Source organism: Macaca mulatta, chromosome 17, assembly GCF_049350105.2.
Source record: "Macaca mulatta isolate MMU2019108-1 chromosome 17, T2T-MMU8v2.0, whole genome shotgun sequence".
In the NCBI taxonomy this organism is placed as follows: Eukaryota; Metazoa; Chordata; class Mammalia; order Primates; family Cercopithecidae; genus Macaca; species Macaca mulatta.
In genome coordinates, this window is record NC_133422.1 from 27,329,537 (window position 1) to 27,352,611 (window position 23,075).

Consider the following 23,075-nt stretch of genomic DNA (forward strand, 5'->3'; position numbering starts at 1 on the left):
CGGCTTGCTGCGACCAAGGTGTGATCTTGGCTTACTGCAACCTCCACCTCCTGTGTTCAAGAGATTCTCCTGTCTCAGCTTCCTGAGTAGCTGGGGATTACAGGTGACTGCTACAACGCCTGGCTAATTTTTGTATTTTTAGTAGAGACGGGGTTTCACCATGTTGGCCAGACTGGTCTCAAACTCCTGACCTCGTGATCCACCCACCTCGGCCTCCCAAAGTGCTGGGATTACAGGCGTGAGCCACTGCGCCCAGCCTGTTTTCCTATTGTTGAGTTTTAAAAATTGTATGTATGTTTTGGACACAACTCCTTTATCAGATATATATTTTGCAGATATTTTCTCTTGGTCTATATCTTGTCTTTTCATTTACTTAACATTTGTTTAATATACTAAGAGCCTAAAACATTGCAAGTGGCTCAGGCTTCCCTTGACCTCTGAGAAAGTAGAGATGAGATAGATGATGCAAATAAGAATTTCTGGACCTGTTTGGCAGTGAAACGTAGCAGCTCCTAGCCACTCAGACCACTAGTCCTTGGGGAGCAAGGAAGAAGAGAGAAATAGTCGTATCACCCTACTATATGCTAAACACAAAGCATTTTACATACATTATTCCATAGCTACCTTAAGAAGTAACTCTTGCCGGGCACAGTGGCTCATGCCTGTAATTCCAGCACTTTGGGAGGCCGAGGTGGGAGGATCACGAGGTCAGGAGTTAGAGACCAGCTTGGCCAATATGGTGAAACCCCGTCTGTACTAAAAATACAAAACTTAGCCAGGCATGTTGGTGTGCACCTGTAGTCCCAGCTACTAAGGAGGCTGAGGCAAGAGAATTGCTTGAACCCAGGAGGCGGAGATTGCAGTGAGCTGAGATCATAGCCACTGCACTCCAGCCTGGGTGACAGAGCGAGATTCCATCTCAGAAAAAAGAAGAAGTAAATCATATCATTTAGATAGGAAGAAACCCATCAAAGCTGTTAAGTATCAAACAAGTGAAACTATCCAAGGTCTCATATCTATGATGTGGCAGAACTGGGACTCAACTCCGTAACGAACACCACCAGGCCAGATACAAGGCTACCCTGTCTCAAGGCAGGCTCCACAGGGGATGGAGAAAAGCGCAGTCCACCGCATGCAGAGGGTGCTGGAGTGTGGCTTGTTCTGTGCCAGGGCTGAGATCTCAGGGGCTCTGCTCATGGGTGGAAGAACTGCTCCCATTAAGACGGATCTAGAAGGTCTCTTTGGTTTCAAACAAGATCTCAATAAACAGTGGGAATATAGGGAATGGAGTCTAATCTTTGAGGGACAAGAAATAGGCAAAAATTAAGCAGGGTATTAATGCTTTAAACAAGCAGGCTGAAGCCCAGCACAAGGCTGTGACAGAGCTAGGGAAATGGAGCAAAAATGAAGCAAGCTCAGTCACATCGCCACACTAGCAACGTGGTGGGATGTTGAGAGAACCTACCCCTAAGGAGGTGAGAAAGGCTGGGCCTACCACAGGATCCCCAGCTGCCGAGAGCAAGGTCCACTCCTGCACTGCTGATTGATGGGTCTGAGTCTGTCTTATCAGGGACAAGTTGAAGGTCTGCACATGGTTAAGGTTTCCTGTTAAACATCCTCAGAGCCTGCCATGGAAAGGAACAGTAAAAAAGCTTCAAGGAAAGCAGAGACCACAAACAGAGGCTCAAGCCATAAGTCAGGACTTGGGGGGAAAAAAGCGAAGAACCGAATTATCAGAAGTGAGCACCAAACTCAGCACTATTTGATGCCTGTTCTCTGTGCTGAGCTAGGAAATGCTGAAACTGCCCTGACTTTAAGACCCATCCCAGAGGTGAGCTTGGGGCTTAGCTTAAAGGTGGAGCCTGGTGGGCCTAGTGATAGAAACAACGCTGTAGAAAATGAAGAGCACACCTGTGCCAGGCTGGCAGCTGGGACTCTAAGGGGAAGAAGACTTGGTCAACAGACTCTGCGGACCAGATAAATTCTGCAAACCGAAATTCCAAACCTGTTTAAGATTCAGGTGCACTGCATTTAATGCAATAGAAATGTTCCTGAAAAGCAATATATAAATCGAATTTTTGTAAATTGATACTTTGAGTGACCCAGGGGAATTTGCTGCTTAAAGGAAATTATTATTTTTGTAAATCTATTTCAACTCAATTGGATTTTCTTAAATGGAGCATTCTTTTAATCTGATTTTCTTCTATCAGAGACTGAGACATGTATCTCTGATATGTCAAAAAAAAAAAAAAAAAAGGAATACAGCTGGGCATGGTGGTACATGCCTGTAGTCCTAGCCACTCAGGAAGCTGAGGTGGGAAGACCGCTTGAGCACAGGAGTTTGAGGCTGCAATGAGCTGTGATCACAGCACTGTACTCCAGTCTGGGTGTCAGAGCAAGATCCTGTCTCTGAAAAAAAATAATTAAAAGTAATAGATGCTACGAGTACATGTTGATTTTAGCAAGGTTTAAATTGTATTCCTTACAATATATTCATTAAATTAAAAAATGTGGTCTAGGCCAGGTGTGGTGGCTCACACCTGTAATCCCAGTACTTTGGGAGGCTGAGGTGGGTGGATCATGAGGTCAGGAGTTCAAGACCAGCCTGGCCAGCATGGTGAAACCCCCATCTCTAATAAAAATACAAAAAATTAGCCGGGCGTGGTGTGTGCCTATAATCCCAGCTACTTGAGAGGCTGAGGCAAGAGAATCGCTTGAACCCGGGAGGCAGAGGTTACAGTGAGCCGAGATTGTGCCACTGCACTCCAGCCTGGATGACAGAGCAAGACTCTGTCTCAAATAAAAATAAATAAATAAAGTAAAATAAAAAATTTGGTCTAAACCAGTGGTTCTTACATCTGACTGTACACAGAATTAAACTGGAAGTTTTTAAAAATACTGATTCCTGGGCCCCACCACCTCAGCTTCTGATGCACTGGGAAACATAGGAAGGTACCAAGGGCTCCCCAACAGAAGCCTATGACTTAAAGCTTTTGTGCAGCCATAGACATTGACAGCAAAATGAGGTTAACCCAGAGATGATCTCACTGCCACCATCCCAGGTCCTCCCTTCCCCAGTACCCATGGAAAATGAGTTCCAGCTTACACTGAGCACAAGGATCCCACGATGATGGGGAGCCGCTGGCCACATAAGTTGGGGGTTCTCTAAAGCCAAGAAGTGGCAACCACTCTCCAGACTGATGTGAGACCAGATCCTGGTTACGGCAGCTCCCTTGGCTTCAGAACCAGGCCTTCAGGTACAAGGCAGGGTGTGTCACTCTCCCCAGGGGCCTGTGACCTTCATGGAGAATTCTAGCAACATGATTTTATATCCACTTGTATCATACCTAAAAATTATTAGAAGAAAACTGAATATGGTCTTGTGATAAACAGAATAATACCCATCCCCTCCCCCCACCAGTGACATTCACGTCCTGCTCCTTGACACTGTGAATATGTTAGGTCACACAGTAAAAACAGATAGTTGCTAATCTACTGATTTAACTGACTGACAGATGGGAAGATTATCCTGGTTTTTCTGAGGGGGATCGAAGTAATCACAAGGATCCTTAAAAGCTGAATAGGGAGGCAACAGAGAGATCAAGAGAGATAACAGCATGAGAAGGATTCAGCTCCACATTGCCAGGAAATGGGGCCACAAGCCAAGGGATGTGGACAGCCTTTAGAAGTTGGAAAAGGTTGGCTGGGTGTGGTGGCTCATGCCTGTAATATGGGGTGGGAGGATATGGGCTTTGGGAGGCCGAGGAGGGTGGATCACAAGGTCAGTTCGAGACCAGCCTTCCAACAGAGTTATGTTGTAACCCCGTTTCTATTAAAAATACAAAAAATTATCTGGGTGTGGTGGCAGGCCCCTGTAATCCCAGCTACTAGGAAGGCTGAGGCAGGAGAATCTCTTGAACCTGGGAGGCGGAGGTTGCAGTGAGCCGAGACCGTGCCACTGCACTCCAGCCTGGACGACAGAGCAATACTCTATCTCAAAACTAAAAAAAAAAAAAAAAGAAGTTGGAAAAGGTGGCCTGGCCCAGTGCCTCATGTCTGTAATCCCAGCACTTTGGGAGGCCGAGGCAGGTGGATCACCTGAGGTCAGGAGTTCAAGACCACCCTGGTCAACATGGCGAAACCCCGTCTCTACTAAAAAAATATTAAAAATTAGCCAGGCGTGGTGGTGGGCACCTGTAATCCCAGTTACCCAGGAAGCTGAGTCAGGGAGAATTGCTTGAACCTGGGAGGCAGAGGTTGCAGTGAGCCGAGATCGTGCCACTGTACTCCAGCCTGGGTGACAGAGCGAGACCCTTGTCTCAAAAAAAAAATAAAACAAAATAAAAAATGTTGAAAAAGGCAGGAGACAGATTACTATACTCTAAAGCTACCAAAGAGGCACACATTGCTGCTGACACCTTGAGTTTAGCCTAGTGAGACTTCTGACCTCCAGAACTGCAAGATAATAAATTTGCATTGGTTTAAACCACTAAATTTCAAGTAATTTTTTTTTACAGCAGAAACAGGAAACTAAAACTCATGACCAAGTTCTCAAATTTTGTTTTTCATTAGAATGCAAGAAAAGGAAAGTAGAACTTAAAAGTCTGGCAGATTCTCCATTTTGTTGCAAGGCCCTGCAAGTCACCCCAATATTTTACTTTTCTTCTGTTCAATAGACAAAGAAAATTGTATATTTAAGGTGACCAGGCTTATTTATCAGACCAAGTTTTTAGCACAGTATGATAGGATTGTGGTAAGATCCAGGATCCATATTTTAAAAATCTCCCTAGGCGTCTCTAATATGCAGCCAGGTTTGCAAACCACTGGGCTACAATTTAAATTCTAACCAACATAATTACGAGGTGGTTGCATTCCTAGAGAATGAGTACCGGTGGGTTATCATTAATCTGGGAGGACAGAACACAGGTGATGAAGATTCTCATTCCGTGACCTGCAGAACGGAATAGCCCGCATGTGAATTCAATGCGAATGTGGCACCAAATGGAAAACAGGCGGAGGAGGGCATTTTAATTTATTAATGAGGGTTGTTAGGATGGAGGGTTTGTTGATTCTGAGGGCAGGTGACAGCAGGCTGAGGAGGTGCCAGAGGAGTTGCTGGGAGTTGAGTGCAGTTCAGAGAAGGCAAATGCAGAATAATATACCATCTGTAACAGGGAAGAACACAGCACAATAGCCAGCAGGGCTGGGGAAGACCTTGCAAAATTAGCAAAGTGTCTGGAGACAAGGTCAGTGGCAGAGTAGAGCGGGTGTTAGGGGGTGTGAGGGGATTCAGGAGGGCCACTTGGCCTGGGCCTCTCATTCACATATGTCCTAAAATTTAGACTCCTGACATCTCTCAGTATCTGATAAGGTGTTTGTTAATGTAAAAACGTGCAAAGCATGCCAGTTTAATAATTTCATTTTCGCAACGTTTCCTTTGTTAATGTACAGGGAGCCTGAAAACATGAGGCTAGAGGCCTAGATGTCTCAACTTCAAAAGTCCATGGTGGCCCACAAGATCCATTCAGCCCTGCAGTTTATGAAGCAATCCTAAGTGGACCCCCATAGGATATTTTTGGAAGGACATACCAAGAGCAATGCGGGTCTGTAGTGATCTGGGCCAGGAGAGTTGGAATCCAGACAAGAAAAGAGATTTGCTTTTTTTTTTTTTCCTAAATACAATTTTAATAGATCTTTTTTTTTGTTTTCCTCTTTTCCTCCCAGAGTTATACCTGCACTTTATCCAAAATGTTAAACAAGTCTTGTTATAAAAAAAAAAATAGCAGTCCCTTAGTCTCTCCTCCCCATTTTCTACACTTTAACCTTTTAGATAATTCTTTCAGTATTTGCTTCCAGGTCTCTACATTAACATGCTTGAAATGCTGTTCCTTGATTTTTCAACTATAGCCATTAACTGATTTTTCCCCCGGGTAGAAGATTAGGATTTGGTGTCTTTCCTCCTGCTGTCCTAGTGGGATACACTCATCCTTCCCCATCTCCCATCCTTCCAACAGAGTTATGTTGTAATGCTGGTAACGTGAATGTTCAATGTGTATATTAGAGCAATAGTCACAGCTAAGCCAGAAAGCAAACTATGACCACTTTCTCTTTTCTGAACACCTTTTTTTTTTTTTTTTTTTTTCTGAGACAGGGTCTTGCTCTGTCACCCAGCCCAGATAATTTTTTGTATTTTTTTTTTTGGAGACAGGGTTTCACCTTGTTGCCCAGGCTGGTCTTGAACTATAGGTCTCAAGTAATCCACCCACCTCTGCCTCCCAAAATGCTGGGATTACAGGCATGAACTACTGTGCTCAGACTCCTGCACACATTTTTTTGTTGCTCCTGGAGCTAATAACTGTTTTGGTTTTTGTTTGCTTCATTTTCTATGTACAGTATTTATATTTGCTGTTGGTCTATGTCTGCTGTCAAGGCATTCAGAATTTTCAGATATTCTAATACTTTCACCAGTCTCCTAAAAAAAAATCTCTCCCATAGCCTGTAGCATATGCTCTAACCTGCATGTGAGACATAGCTCTTATCTTGGAATCTCCCTTCACCAGCATCCCAGAGATTCTCTTGCCTCATTCCTGTTTGAACTTTGGAGTCCTCTTTCTTAGTTTATTATTTTGACATATGTTTGGGGACATCCTAAGGCAGGGGCATGGAATATAAATTCTCAAGAACGTGGATGTCAGAAAATGTTTATTTTTACTCTACTCTCACACTTGATGGATTATTTGGGCCAACTATAGAATTCTAGAGTGGAAACCATTTTTCTTGAGAATTTTGAAAGCCATTCCCATCTGGCCTTCAGGGTTGCCATTGAGAAGTCTGATGCCATTCTGATTTGTCATCCTTTAGGTAGGACTTGTTTGTTCCTCTTCTTTGGAAGCCTGTAGCATCTGTCCTTTGTCCTCACTGTTTTGAGATATCACACCGGTGTGCCTTAGTGTGGGTCTGTTCCCTTTGTGCTGGCATTTGGTGGCCCTTTCATTCAAAAAATGCATGCTTGTTAGTTGTGGGAAATTATTTCTTTAATGACTTTTACTCCTCTGGTTTTTCTGGTCACTCTTTTTGGAAATCCTATTTGCAATATTAAACCTTCTGTTCTGTTTTCCTGATTTTTCTTTCTTTTTTTTTTTTGAGACAGTCTTGCTCTGTTGCCCAGGCTGGAGTGCAGTGGTGCGATCTCGACTCACTGCAACGTCTGCTTCCCAGGTTCAAGCAACTCTCGTGCCTCAGCCTCCCAAGTAGCTAGAATTACAGGTGCCCACCACCAAGCCCAGCTATATTTTCCTGATTTTCTTCTATTTCATTTGTCCATTTATTTTCTCTTTTGGTCTAATTTCAGAGAGATTTTCTTTTCTTTATTTCCTAACTCCTACTGAATTTTTAATTTTGTTATCATATTTCTAATTTCCAAGAGGTCTTATGTGTTCCCTGAATGCTCCTTTTACTAACGTTATATTCCTTTTTGATGGTTATATATCTTACCTCTGAGGATATTAATTAGAGGATATTTGACATTTTCTTCAATCTGTACAGTCTCTCTTTCCTTGAAGTTGCTTTTGCCTATTCATCTTGGTCTCTGTTTTTCATGTGAGAGGTTTTCCTCAGTGTCTGTTAAATCTTGATTATCTGTTAATATTTAAGAACGGAGCTAAAAAGCTGAGTAGAGATTTTGAACCAATAGGACCTTGTTGGCCGGAAGCTTCACAACATGTTCTGGCTGGGTTATTTGGCTGCAGGACCCACACAGTAGTGCCTTTAAATTTTCACTCTTGGGGACATCAAATTCCCCTTAGAAGACTCTTCTTTTTTTTTTTTGAGACGGAGTCTCACGCTGTTGCCCAGGCTGGAGTGCAGTGGCGCGATCTCGGCTCACTGCAAGCTCCGCCTCCCGGGTTCCCGCCATTCTCCTGCCTCAGCCTCCTGAGTAGCTGGGACTACAGGCGCCGCCACCACGCCCAGCTAATTTTTTGTATTTTTAGTAGAGACGGGGTTTCACTGTGGTCTCGATCTCCTGACCTTGTGATCCGCCCGCCTCGGCCTCCCAAAGTGCTGGGATTACAGGCTTGAGCCACCGCGCCCGGCTAGAAGACTCTTCTGGGTTCATGCTCGAAGGATATAATTCTGGCCACCAGTATCATGGGAGCTCACTGGGAAAAGATCAGTGGGTCTCAGTGTCTGTCCACTTAATTTCTCAATTTCCAGCACAGCACCCAGCCCTCAACTCTGCCCAGTGTCCTCCTACGTGAGGACCTTCTGTCATAGACTCTGTGGTGGGGACAGGCTACTGACCTGGTTGTGCAGAGAGGGGAGGGACCTGAGAGTCAAACTGCTTCCTAAACAGACTTTGAACCACTCCTGGTTTTAGGATGCCCCACATCACTTCCAGGAACCTGGCGCTGCCAATTCCTGAGCCTTTGTGGGATTTTGGTTGGTTTCTCAAATTTCCTCACTACTGACTTAGGATTCAGTGTTCCTAGGTCTATTGTATTGTTGGCCACACTTCTTACTTTCTAGCTTTCAAAATATTGTTGCTATAGGGAGTTGAAAAAAAATGTTGTTGCTATCATTTCTTCCCTTTTTATCAGAAGGAAGAAAGAGGAGATTGTGTGTGTGTCTGTTCTCCATCTGCACCTGGAAGTTGGGAGATTTACTTATCACTCTTTAATTTTTTTCTGTTGTTTTATTGTTTAATCAATGTTTTGGTTACAAACTATTAATTATCACAAAATGTTTTACTTTTTTTTTTTTGAGATGGAGTCTCTCTGTTTGTTACCCAGGCTGGAGTGCAATGGTACAATCTCAGGTCACTGCAACCTCCACCTGCCGGGTTCAAGCGATTCTCCTGCTTCAGCCTCCTGAGTAGCTGGGATTACAGGTGTGTGCCACCACGCCCAGCTAACTTTTGTATTTTTAGTAGAGACGGGGTTTCATTATGTTGGTCAGGCTGGTCTCGAACTCCTAACCTTGTGATCCGCCCACCTCAGCCTCCCAAAGTGCTGGGATTACAGGAGTGAGCCATGGCACCTGGCAGGGATTGTTTTGCTTTTTAAGATAATCTTGTTCATTTTTTTCAAAGCAGCTATGAGAGTATAGCATGTAAGAACTGAAATATAATGATCAGCCTTTAAGGCTTTGAGTGGTTCCCAAGTGCTGAGCTCTGTCATATCTGCATGTATATTTACAAAAGAGACAGCTATGACCAACATGGAGAAGGTAATGTACCCACAAACGATGACACAAGACCAATAAAAAATAACACACCTATAAGCAGGAAATGAAGTCGGTCACAATGAGTCATCATCCGTTGTGTGAAATTTCTTAGGTTATTGTTACCTCAGTCCAGAGAAGAGTTTTCAAATCAGTTGGATACGAGTTATCCCACTCATAATGAATCTTCTGAAGCCATTAGTTGTTTCTTAATTTTTTGATTGTACATTTCAGCATACCCTCAAATATGTAAATGTATTTATTTGCAGGTTATACATGTCATATCAATATCAGTACAATGCTAAAATACAATTAAGTAGAGATCTTTTAAAGGATGAGATAGAAAATAAAATTAGAAGTTCTAAGATTTTCCCTCTTTACCTCAGTGGATCATCTTACACACCATGGAATTTTCCACCATGATGAATACCCAAACACTTAGAAAAGGTTTTTGAAAGATTCCTACTCAGACCCTACCTAGGCATTCTGAATCAGAACTTCTGAGGGTAAGGTCCTAGTGAGACAGCCAAATGCCTAGGCAGGTAAAAAGGGGTCCCCGGAGAATCTCTGACCCTCCCCACAAGTGTTTACATCAGATATTTTTGTGTGGATGAAGGAACCTGCCCAGGGCCTTGTCTGAGCATGCCCGCATGAGCCCTGGGGGAGCAGGGTGGAGCCACAGACTCGGAGAGGAGCGTGGGATTAAGTCTGTGAAGTGGGGAGCCTGTTTTGCTGAGGATTTTTTTCATTTTTCCCTTTTCACCCAGTAAAATCCTGCTCTATTCACCCTTCAATGTGTCCACGTGCCTAATTTTCTTGGTCATGAGACAAGAACCTGGTTTTAGCTGAACCAGGAGCAAAATTCTGAAACACTAGCAAAGACATTTTGAAAAAGTTTCCCTGCTGATTCCCATGTGCACCTTTGGTTTAAAAATATAATTCTAAAGATATAAGAATTAGAACCCCTAAAGGCCAGGCGAGGTGGCTCATGCCTGTGTCTCACGTGTCTGTGTGAAGAGACCCCCAAACAGGCTTTGTGTGAGCAACAAGGCTGTTTATTTCACCTGGGTGCAGGCGGGCTGAGTCCGAAAAGAGAGTCAGCAAAGGGTGGTGGATTATCGTTAGTTCTTACAGGTTTGGGGATAGGCGTGGAGTTAGGAGTTATGTTTTGTGGGCAGGGGGTGGATCTCACAAAGCACATTCTCAAGGGTGGGGAGAATTACAAAGAACCTTCTTAAGGGTGGGGGAGATTACAAAGTACATTGATCAGTTAGGGTGGGGCAGAAACAAATCACAATGGTGGAATGTCATCAGTTAAGGCTATTTTCACTTCTTTTGTGGATCTTCAGTTGCTTCAGGCCATCTGGATGTATAAATGCAGGTCACAGGGGATATGATGGTTTAGCTTGGGCTCAGAGGCCTCACATTCCTGTCTTCTTATATTAATAAGAAAAATAACATAAAATAGTGTTGAAGTGTTGGGGCAGGGAAAAATTTTTGGGGTGGTAGTATGGAGAGATAATGAGCAATGTTTCTCAGGGCTGTTTTGAGTGGGATTAGGGGCAGTGTGGGAACCTAGAGTGGGAGAGATTAAGGTAAAGGAAGATTTTGTGGTAAGCGGTGATATTATGGGGTTGTTAGAAGGAGCATTTGTTGTATAGAATTATTGGTGATGGCCTGCATGCGGTTTTGTATGAATTGAGAAAAGAACGGAATAAGACAAGGAGAAAAACAGGTATTAAAGGACTAAGAATTGGGAGGACCAAGGACGTCCAATTAGAGAGTGCCCAAGGGGGTTCAGCATAATTACTTGCTTGGTTGGCACAAGTTTAGGCTCTATCCTTGAGTTTTTTTATGTTGTCATATACCATGCCAGATTGATTTAGGTAAAAACAGCACTCTGCATTTAAAAATACACAGTCCTCTTTTTTTAGCAGTCGAGGCCTCGATGATTTTGGAGGAAAGAGAAATGCAAAGCCAGCAATTGTTTGTTAAAGAAGGATTAGAAATGGCTAGGAGAGAGCGACTGAGACTGATAGTGTGGTGGAGATGGCTTGGGAGAGGTAGAGGGTGGCATAAGAACGGGAATGAGAATAAGAGTAAGTATAAAAGTAAAGAATAGGACTTCATCAGGGTGAAAGTATCGGAGGGTACCTTGCCACTGAAGATCTTCTATCCACTTTAAGAGAGACTTAAGGGTGGTGATTTGAGGTAAAAACAGGAGCCACTAAATACCAAGAGCCTGAGAAACTGCTTGGGTGATTTGACTAATAAAGGCTGGTCTGTTATTGCACTGTATAGAGGTGGGAAGGCTAAACTGAGGAATTATGTCTGACAAAAAGGGAAGAAATGACCGCGGTGGCCTTCTCAGACCCTGTGGGAAAGGCCTCTACCCATCCAGTGAAAGTGTCTACCCAGACCAAGAGGTATTTTAGTTTCCTGACTCGGGGCATGTGAGTAAAGTCAATTTGCCAGTCCTGGGCGGGGGCAAATCCTGGAACTTGATGTGTAGGGAAGGGAGGGGGCCTGAACAATCCCTGAGGGGTAGTAGAACAGCAGATGGAACACTGAGAAGTGATTTCCTTAAGGATAGCTTTCCACCATGGAAAGGAAATGAGAAGTTCTAAGAGGTGGGCTAGCAGCTTGTAACCTACATGGAAGAGGTTATGAAATGACAATAGAATAGAATAGGCCTGTGAGGCTGGAAGGAGATATTTTCCTTGGTCCAAGAACCATTTGCCTTGTGTGGGAAGAGATTGACAGGTGGAAGTTTCAGTGGGGGAGTAGGTGGGAGTGACCAGATGAGAAGGAGAAAAACCGCCATGAGGGATAGAAGTTGGAACACTAGCTGCTTTTTTAGCTACCTTATCAGCATAAACGTTGTCCTGAGTGATGGGATATGATGCCTTTTGATGGCCCTTGCCGTGTATGACTCCAGCTTCCTTTGGAAGTAAAGCGGCCTTGAGAAGAGTTTTTATTAAAGAGGCATTAATGATGGAGGACCCTTGTGTAGTGAGGAAAGCTTTCAGCCCATAAAACAGCATAGTCGTGAAGGATATGGGGTCAGTATATTGACACATAGTCCCTTTGCAAGAGTGAGGGCCCAAGTTAAGGCAATGAGTTCAGCTTGCTGAGAGGTAGTGGAGCAGGGCAGGCTTAATGATAGATGCAGAAGATACTATAGCATAGCCTGCCTTTGCTGGTGTGTGGTGATTAGGCCTGGTGGAACTGCCATCGATAAACCAAGTGTGATTAGGGTGAGGAACACGAAAGAAGGAAATACGGGAAAATGGAGTGAATGTCAGGTGGATCAGAGAGATACAGTCATGGGAGTGGGGGCCAGCCTAAAACGGTAAGGTTAAGTTGTTTGGACAGAAAGGCTACAGGGCGTGGTCCTGGCTCTTGTGTAAGATATTGACCGCACAGCCCTGTACTTTGGCTGTGTGTAATGGAAAGGGTTGGGATGAGTTAGGGAGAGCCAGCGAGGGGCAACTTCTAGGGCTGTTTTTAAGGAACGGAATGAGGAGTGGTGAAAGGATTTAGGATCTATGGGGTCAGCTAGGTTTGCTTTTGTGAGTTTACATTATAGTTTATTCAGGGTGGCAAAAATGGGTATCCAAAGGTGGAAGTACCTAACCATGCCTAGGAAGGAAAGGAATTGTTGTTTTGTAGAAGGGGTTCAGGTTTGGGAGATTAGCCAGACATGATTAGCAGGGAGAGCATGTGTGTTTTTATGAAGAATTGTGTCGAGATACGTAATGGATGAGGAAGAAATTTGGGCTTGACTGAAGTAATGGGGAATGTTCGTGAAGCCTTGCGGCAGTATAGCCCAGGTAATTTGCTGAGCCTGATGGGTGTCAGGGTCAGTCCAAGTGAAAGCAAAGAGAGGCTGGGATGAAGGGTGCAAGGAATAGTAAAGAAAGCGTGTTTGAGATCCAGAAGAGAATAATGGGTTATGGAGGGGTTGTGGAGGGAGGTATTGAGGATATGAGAGTATTATGGCTTTGGCACCATGGGGTGGATAGGCAAACAATTTGGTTGATAAAGTACAGATCCTGAACTAACCTATAAGGCTTGTCCGGTTTTTGGACAGGTAAAATTGGGGAATTTTAAGGAGAGTTTACAGGCTTTAAAAGGCCATGCTGTAACAGGCGAGTGATAACAGGCTTTAATCCTTTTAAAGTGTGCTGTGGGATGGGATATTGGCGTTGAACAGGGTAAGAGTGATTAGGTTTTAATGGGATGGTGAGGGGTGCATGATCGGTCGCTAAGGACGGAGTAGAGGTATCCTATACTTGTGGTTTAAGGTGGGGAGATACAAGGAGAGGATGTGAAGGAGGCTTTGAACTGGGGCAAAAGGTAGCACCGAGGTGTAGATGTAGCCCAGGAATAGTAAAGGAAACAGGTAATTTAGTTAAAATGTCTTGGGAGCTGGGCAGGTGGGGAGAACTAAAAAGGAGTGCATTAAAGAATGTTGTCCAAGTTGGCACCAGAGTTGGGGAGTTTTAAAGGGTTTTGAAGCTTGGTCGTCAGTACCCACAACAGTTATGGGGGCAAGGGAAACAGGCCCTTGAAAAGAAGGTAATGTGGAGTGGGTAGCCTCTGTATTGATTAAGAAGGGGACGGACTTACCCTCCACTGTAAGAGTTATCCAAAATGTCTGTGATGGTCCTGTAGGCTTCTGAGGCGATTGGGCAGTGTCAGTCTTCAGCCGCTAAGCTGAGAAGATCTGGGAAGGAGTTAGTCAGAGAGCCTTGGGCGAGAATTCCAGGAGCTCTGGGAGTGGCTGCCAAGTGAGTTGGACAGTCCGATTTCCAGTAGGGTCCCGCACAGACGGGACATGGCTTAGGAGAAATCCTGGGCTGTGGGCATTCCTTGGCCCAGTGGCCAGATTTCTGGCACTTGTAGCAAGCTCCTGCAGGAGGAGGTTCCGGAGGAACCCCTGGCAGCTGCAGGTCAGGCATTTGGAGTTCTTGTGTGCTGGAGATGTGGCTGGGGTTTGTGTCACAGTGGAGGCAAGGAATTGTAACTCAGAAATACATTGCCACTTGGCTGCCTCTACTTTATTACTGTACACCTTGAAGGCGAGGTTAATTAAGTCATGTTGTGGGATTTGAGGGCCGGATTCTAATTTTTGGAGCTTTTTCTAATGTCGGGAGTGGGATGGATAATAAAATGCACATTGAGAATAAGATGGCATTTTGACCTTTTAGGGTCTAGGGTGGTAAAGCGTCTCAGGGTTGCTGCCAAACGAGCCATGAACTGGGCTGGGTTTTTCATATTTGATGAGAAAGAGCCTAAATGCTAACTGATTTGGGAGAGGTCGGATAAAGAAAAAGGAGCATTAACCTTGACTATGCCTTTAGCTCCAGCCACCTTTTTAGGAGGAAGTTGCTGGGCAGGTGGGGGAGGGCTAGTTGCAGAATGAAACTGTAAGCTGGACTGGGTGTGAGGAGGGGAGGTGATAGAAGGATTATAGGGTTGGGGAGCAGAGGCTGAGGAAAAATTGGGACCTGGCTTGACCTGGTGAGGAGCAGCCTGGGAAGAAGGGGAGAGGTCAGATGAGTCCGTAGAAAAGAAAGATTCAAAGGACTCAGAGCTTGAGGTGGAGATGCAAGGAACAGACAGGAGAGAAAGAAGAAAGATTTGGGAAGAGTCTCATTAGGAGCAGAGACTAGGGAGGGACCAAGGTGTAAAAGAATGCCTGGACGTCAGGCACTTCAGACCATTTGCCCATTTTTCGACAAAAATTATCTAGATCTTGTAGGATAGACAAATGTCAAGTGCCATTCTCTGGCCACTTGGAACTACTGTCGAGTTTGTACTGGGGCCAAGCGGTACTGCAGAAAATAAGATGCTTAGATTTTAGGTCAGGCAAGAGTTGAAGAGGTTTTAAGGTCTTGAGAACACAGGGAGAAGGGAGAAGAAGGAGGAATGGAGGGTGGAAGGTTGCCCTTAGTGAAGGAGGCAAGTTTAAAGAGAAGGGTAGTGACACAGAGAAGGGGGTTGGGTAGCAGTCCTGGGCCGCAACGTGGGTGAGCAGCCAAAGCAGGCGTCCCCGCAATTGACTTGCCACCAAGGGAACCTGGATGAATGATCAAGGCAGGCGTCCCCACGGAGATGAGACACCAATGGAACATGGGTGAATAGTCAGAGAGGCGTCCCCGCAATGATTAAACACCAAGGGAAGGCTGCCTTCCTGAGTCCGGGACCGGCGCCGGAGTTTTGGGTCCCGGGATAAAATGTGTCTCCTTTGTCTCTACCAGAAAATGAAAGGAATTGAAATTAAGAGAAGGGAGAGATTGAAGGGTGGCGCCAAGACTGAAAGGAGAAAGAGGTTGGGGGGATAGTGAGAGAGGTTGGAGAAAAGAATAAAAAGAGACTGCTTACCCGATTTAAAATCGGTGAGATGTTCCTTGGGCTGGTTGGTCTGAGGACCTGAGGTCGTAGGTGGATCTCTTCACGGAGTGAGGGTGAGGACAGGGTCTCCTGAAGGAGTTCCACTGACCCGGGTTTTCGGCACCAAATGTCCCACATGTCCGTGTGAAGAGACCCCTAAACAGGCTTTGTGTGAGCAACATGGCTGTTTATTTCACCTGGGTGCAGGGGGGCTGAGTCTGAAAAGAGAGTCAGCAAAGGGTGCTGGATTATCATTAGTTCTCACAGGTTTTGGGATAGGTGGTGGAGTTAGGAGCAATGTTTTGTGGGCAGGCTGTGGATCTCACAAAGCACATTCTCAAGGGTGGGGAGAATTACAAAGAACCTTCTTAAGGGTGGGGGAGATTACAAAGTACATTGATCAGTTAGGGTTGGGCAGAAACAAATCACAATGTTGGAATGTCATCAGTTAAGGCTATTTTCACTTCTTTTGTGGATCTTCAGTTGCTTCAGGCCATCTGGATGTAAACGTGCAGGTCACTGGGGATATGATGGCTTAGCTTGGGCTCAGAGGCCTGACAGCCTGTAATCCCAGCACTTTGGGAGGCCAAGGTGGGCGGATCATGAGGTCAGGAGTTCAAGACCATCCTGACCAACATGGTGAAACTCTGTCTTTATTAAAATACAAAAATTAGACAGGTATGGTGGTGCATGCCTGTAATCCCAGCTACTCGGGAGGCTGAGGCAGGGGAATTGCTTGAACCCAGAAGGCGGAGGTTGCAGTGAACCAAGATCACGCCATTGTACTCCAGCCTGGATGACAGAGCCAGACTCCATCTCAAAAAAAAAAAAATTAGAATCCCTAAAACACTGAACATAGTAGTCAAATGGCTACTGAATGCAAAGATCAGGCAATTAACACTGGGAAATGTATAGTTCAATAGAGTATCTGGATCATCATGTGCCTCAAAAAACACTGTCCCCCTCCCAACTCCATATTTTTCTTCCTCTGTCTCTGTCCTTTCCTTTATATTTTATTTATTTATTATTATTATTTTTTTGAGACAGGGATCTCTCTAAGTTGCCCAGTCTGCTCTCAAATGATCCTCCTGCCTCGGCCTCCCAAGGTGCTGGGATCACAAGTATAAGCCAACGTGCCTGGCCTCCCCTCAATTTTAATATAACTTGAACTTTACTATTACATGCATAGATATTCATTATAGAAAATATAGATAAGCAAAAAAGAAGAAAATAAAAATGAATTCATAATTCCAAAATAATGAAAATGTTTATTCATAGCCTTCGAGGTATTTACACAAACATGTATTTAAAAGGGAATCAGTGGGGGGCGGTGGCTCACAGGTGTAATACCAGCACTTTGGGAGGCTGAGGTGGGCAGATCACCTGAGATCAGGAATTTGAGACCAGCCTGGCCGGCATGGTGAAACCCCGTCTCTACTAAAAATACAAAAATTAGCAGGGCATGGTGGCAGGCGTCGATAATCCCAGCTACTCTGGTGGCTGAGTCAGGAGAATTGCTTGAACCCAGGAGGAGGAGGTTACTGTGAGCTGAAATCGTGCCATTGCACTCCAGCCTGGGAGACAAGAGTGAAACTCGGTCTCAATAAATAAATATAAAAGGGAATCATACTGTACGTGCCATTTTTAACCTGAGTTTTTTCACTGTGTAATTATGTATTTTTTCCGAGATAATGAGAGTGAAAGCTCTGACAGAGCCAGGAACAGTGGCAAGAATGCTGATCGGCAAAGAGCAGGTGGTGAGATCAGAAACTCCCCCACTAACCTGCTGAATTGCGATCCTCTCCCTCATATTCTCTTCCCTCTATCTTCTGATCCTCCCTGACTTCATGTCTCTCCTTCTGTTTGCCTTCTACATGCTCTTTCCCTTTCTCTTTTCTTTCACCTTCTACCCTCAATTCTCTCTACTAAAGCAACCGAGGCCTTCAGGACAAGGGTTAATATTTAATAGAATTAAACTTCCTGCTGATTTGACAAGGGATGCATAACCAGGAAGCTGGAGCGACAGCTGCACCCTCCTCTGAAGTGGGGATTTTCTGAGCAAGCCCAGGCAAGAGCCCTCTGTTCTTTTTTTTTTTTTTGAGACAGAGTTTCATTCTTGTTGCCCAGGCTGGAAGGCTGGAGTGCAATGACATGATCTTGGCTCACTTCTCCTGCCTCAGCCTCTCAAGTAACTGAGATTACAGGCATGCGCCACCATGCCCGGCTAATTTTGTATTTTTAGCAGAAATGGGGTTTCACCATGTTAGTCAGGCTTGTCTCCAACTCCTGATCTCAGGTGATCCACCCACCGTGGCCTCCCAAAGTGCTGGGATTACAGGCATGAGCCACCACACCCAGCCTGAGCCTTCTGTTCTTGATGACTGTTATTTCCACTCGGGAGCCCAAATTAAAGTTCCTTATTTGTCTCAGAAGCAAGGTGTGGCTAGAGGCAGTGGGGTACCCAGGTTGTCAGGAAGAGCCATGTCAGGACGATTGCATTTCTGGAATTGAAACCAACGGAGAGATGGTTGACAGAAGGTGAGGACTGAGAAGGAGGCAGGCATGAAAATCCAGAACAAACCAGTTGCAGAGCTTCCACACTGGTGTTGCAAAACCGGTCACAGAAAGCCAGTTCCTCTTGCTTTAGGTGGCGATAATCTTCTACATGCTGGTTACCTCAACCCCACTGACAAAGACATTTCCACTTGTAGTTATTAATCCACTGGTAGTGAGGAAACTACCAGTTTGAAAACTTTGAAATGAACTTTGAAAACTTCATTGGGCTGGTGTGAAAGAAAGTCAGCGCTTTCTACTACACTAAAGCCAAATTGTGTTTTTCAGAGGCCGTGGAAAATTACTATTTTCATTAAATGCAAATTGTTGCCCCCAAGCCAGTGACATTCTAAGGGATGAAACTGTCATTGGCTTTATTAACTAGGAGAGGCTACTTTACTCAGCTCTCTAAAGGCACTCTGCTGTGGAAGGTTCTAGAAAATGAGTGGAAAGTGACTCATTCTCCACCCTCATCCCCAAAACCAAAACTCCCCCTGCGGCAAAACACCCCCTGAAGCAGCAGGAGTTTATGGATTATCCTCAGAGTGGGGGTGTAGCACGTGGGCCACTAGATGCTTCAGGGGGCAGCAATTAAGTGCTTCGCCAGGGACATTAGTCACAGTGGGTGGGACCCTCCCTGTCATCCTGCAGAAATGGGAGCCAGAGAAGCTGGTAATAGCTGAAGAGAGGGAGGCCCCATTCCCTACAACCTCTCCCTTTTCCCAGCACAGCAGCAAGTACTTAATATGTACAAGCACTTAGCATATGTACAAGGTCAGAAAGGAGGTGAAAAATAGGGAGAAGGTGTTTTGACATAAATATTTCCAGAAAGGATCTCTTAAGGAAGAGCATCTCTGGCTCACGGCAGAGTTGAAACTTAAAAGATAAAAAAAAAAAAATTATTCGAGAAAAACTAGAAAATTTTTTCCTTGGCCGGGCACGGTGGCTCAAGCCTGTAATCCCAGCACTTTGGGAGGCCGAGACGGGCGGATCACGAGGTCAGGAGATCGAGACCATCCTGGCTAACACGGTGAAACCCCGTCTCTACTAAAAATACAAAAAACTAGCCGGGCGAGGTGGCCGGCGCCTGTAGTCCCAGCTACTTGGGAGGCTGAGGCAGGAGAATGGCGTAAACCTGGGAGGCAGAGCTTGCAGTGAGCTGAGATCCGGCCACTGCACTCCAGCCTGGGTGACAGAGCGAGACTCCGTCTCAAAAAAAAAAAAAAAAAAAAGAAAATTTTTTCCTCCTCCTCACCCGGAGAAACAAATCTCTACTTATAGTAGCACCTGAAGTTTTACCATTAGTGACTCATTCCTTCGTGAATTGCAGGAGACTGGTATTTAAGAGGTCTGTATTGAAATGCAAATATTTGTGAGACCTGCCAATAATTTTCGCTAGCATCAGAATCCTTGAGATGACCTCAAATACAGATTCCTGGTGGCATAGACATGCATACTTCGTCCCCCTAGTCCTCACTACAACCATGGCCTTCAGCCAATAGATGGGTTCTTCAGTTCTCTGGCTTCTGATGGGACCCTGATGTAGTTAACTTAAGTTCTTGCCTTTGCAGGCTAGAAAATGATTTCCACTGTGGCGACAGTTTGGCTACCTCAATCAGAATGGACCCTTTATAGTTAAAGATGAAAGCAATGGAAAACTGTAAATAGTTGGGTTTTTAAAATTTTGGCACGTCAAAATGGAGGGCGGCTATACAGGAGTCAACACTGTCACCTTCCTCCACTGAATCCATGGCCCCTTCCTATATCTTGTCTCATTCTTTTCTCCTTGATTTCTCTACAATTACATTCTCTTTCTCCTTTTTCTCCTACCTTTCAAGACACAGACATATTAGGAATGCAACTGTATTTGTCTTATACGTACTTAATCATTTAATACTTTCTTTCCACAACATAGTGAGAAATAAAATTCTAAGCCCCCAACTGATTGAATGGACTCTTGGCCAAAGGAGCCCCAAAGAAACCTTGGAAGCTGAATTCATGGCCACAATCTGACACCTCCTCCCTCGATAAAAGTCATTAGGTTTCCTTCTCTAAGTTCTAAACAGAAACCAGTCCTTTCAACAGGCTACTAGCCTGTCTTCCCAGACACAGAACAAAGACAAGATGAGGTTAATGGTTCCTTCATCACTCCCCAAGACCACTGCTTCCTCTATTCCCCTTTTCTTCAACGCTGGCCTTATCTGATATGAAATGTAGATTTTGGGAGCACTAATTAAGTCTCACAAATACATTCTCATTGGTCTCACTGCCGCCCCTCATCCACCCCTTTTAAAAGAAAATGAAGAAATACTAAACTTCCTGAGAATCTCTTTGGAAAAAACAGCCACAGATGCTTCTGTGACTCATGTTTTTTCCCGGGCACGCCCTCACACTGGCTCAAAACCTGGATGATTTGAATCTTAGGCTTCAATCACTCATTTTGGTTTTCAACAGGTTTAATATTTTACTTGAGAATAGAGTCGTGTCAGTGAGTTGGCTATTTTTACTCAATGGGCTTAGCAGCTATGATAGGGGAGAAAAGGCCTTACCTCTGTTTTGTGATGTTAAGAGTGAAGGGATCATTGATCAGGTGCTGAGAGCCACAGGGCCACCTAGAGTGTCAGAGGGTAACAAGGGTGAGTTGGGGGTTTGAAAAAACAAGACCAAGGACAAGATCTCCCTCCCTCTCAGACTGGCAAAAGAACAAGTTAAAATCAGACCTGACCAGTGAGCCCTGGTTAACAGTCCACCCTGGGGCAGTGGCAAAGACTCCACAAGTTGCTCTCTACTCACCCCCTCCATAAGATTTCCTCAGGTCGGGAGGGCATAGGGACCCAGGGTTATTCTGCAGAGTTGAGACAACCATAATGTGCCTCTTCTACCTGTTGGCCTCCTTTTCCCCACTTCAATACATACACGTGAAATTAAATGAAAATTAACACCAAGGACCCCACAAAGGGTAAAGAAGCCACTAAAAGCCAAGAAAGCAGAGTGTGTGGACAAAAGAAGGGGGAAGTCACTCCAGATTCTCTGGGTTGATAGGTATAGCTTGGAAGACTAAGTTACTGATATTTTCAAGCCTCAGCTGGCCAAGCCCTCTTCTCCCCTAGATGGGGATGCCTCCATGAGCTCCAACAGGCAGCCTGGCCGACCTCCCAGCTCTGCTCAGTTGCTTGGCACCCCACAGAGTAGAGAAGGTGAAGCCCATAATGAACACAATGCCCTGGCCACTTACTTCCCCCAACCAAAGAAGCCCTTGTCTCCCAGTCCTAGACCATTTCCGGAGACCAGCTTGTGACACAGCCACAACCTCTGGTCACTCTGTCAACTATCTGCAGTTCCTCCTTCTTCCTTTCCTCTCTCCCCTCATAAACAATGACGGTTGATGTTTCCACTAGCTACAGATGCTGATGCCAAGATTAGCTGTGGTCAAGATGATATTCTCCATCCTCCAAAACAATGACCAAAATGTCTTATTTTATGGCTAGGAGTTTTACTTTCTTTCATATGAAATATTTAATATATTTTCACTGTGCTCATTTTTGTTCTGTGTGGTGATAGTTAATAGCAAAACTTATGCTACCCAACCAAGAAATAAACAAGGAACTTCTTGATCACAGGAGGAACTAACTATGCAGCTGAAAGCAGAGGTGCAAAAAAGAGCTTTTTCTATATTTGATTCCTTTTCTGATTTGTATAATCTCCCCATCAAAAAAAAAAAAAATCAACGAATTGTGTAATTCAGTTTCTCAAGTGTCATAACAACTTGTGTTCCCTGTTCCACTCTCCCCACACACAGAATTCCTAATAAGAAATGAAAGCGCACATAGACATCTATTGTTTTAAGCAGGTAGCTATATGCCTCTGCTGCCGTTCGCCAAAGACAGGGCAAGTTCTCATTTGTGTAAAGCCCAGATACCAATACTTAACAGCTTTCTCTTCTATAAGTTAAAATCTAAAAAATAGAATTTCAGAACAAGGGAGGAAAATATGAATATTACAACACATAATATTGAGGCAACCATAGTCTCATGGGAAAAAAAAAAACCAGGATAGAACTCAGATGATGCAGAGTTTTAAATGTAAAAATAAAAGAACAAAAGTAAGAGAGAAAAAATGGTTTTTTAAAAATACGTTTTGGAGGTTGGGCGCGGTGGCTCACCCCTGTAATCCCAGCACTTTGGGAGGCCGAGGCGGGCAGATCATGAGGTCAGGAGTTCAAGACCAGCCTGGCCAACAAGGTGAAACCCCTTCTCTACTAAAATACAGAAATTAGCCAGGCATGATGGCAGGTGCCTGTAATCCCAGCTACTCAGGAGGCTGAGACAGAATTGCTTGAACCCGGGAGATGGTGGTTGCAGTGAGCCAACTGCACTCCAGCCTGGGTGGCTGAGCGAGACTCCGTCTCAAAAAAAATTTTTTTGGAGTCAGGAGGACCTTTCTAAGTATTACATAAAACCAAAATGCCATAAAAGTCTGATAGATTGAACAATATACTTTTCTTTTTAACTTCCAGAAACAAAGCCAAAAAAAGACAAATGACAAAATGAGAAAAATGTGTTGGCAACTCTCATCACAAACATGTAATTTCCTTCAGATAAAAAGAGCTCCAAACTTAATACTCTAAGAAAAAGACCAAAAACCCAATAGAAAAAAAAAAAAAAAGGAAAGAATACAAGTAGATAGTTTACAAAAAAGGAAATAGAAGTGCCTCATAAACATGTAAGAAAATGTTTTTGTAAGTTAATTTAAATAATTCAATTTTACTGTATTTAAATATAATTTAAATTTAAATTACACTAATATATCATTCTTTGCCTATCAGATCGACAAATTGCAAAAAGTTTGATAATGTACTTTGCGGGCAAGGCTGTGAGAAAACAAGCATCTTACCTGTTGCTAGT

The 23,075-nt window shown here is 44.3% G+C and overlaps 1 long non-coding RNA gene across 1 annotated transcript; it reads right to left on the minus strand.

The window, feature by feature from the left end:
* Positions 1–10,252: 10,252 nt before the first annotated feature.
* Positions 10,253–22,196, minus strand: LOC114673511 (uncharacterized). Its single transcript, XR_013407979.1, has 5 exons — positions 20,721–22,196; positions 17,402–18,119; positions 15,610–15,836; positions 13,852–13,948; positions 10,253–10,655 (listed from the first exon to the last, which is right to left on the minus strand). It is a non-coding gene; the product is annotated as an uncharacterized LOC114673511 (long non-coding RNA).
* Between the last annotated feature and the right edge of the window lie 879 nt (positions 22,197–23,075).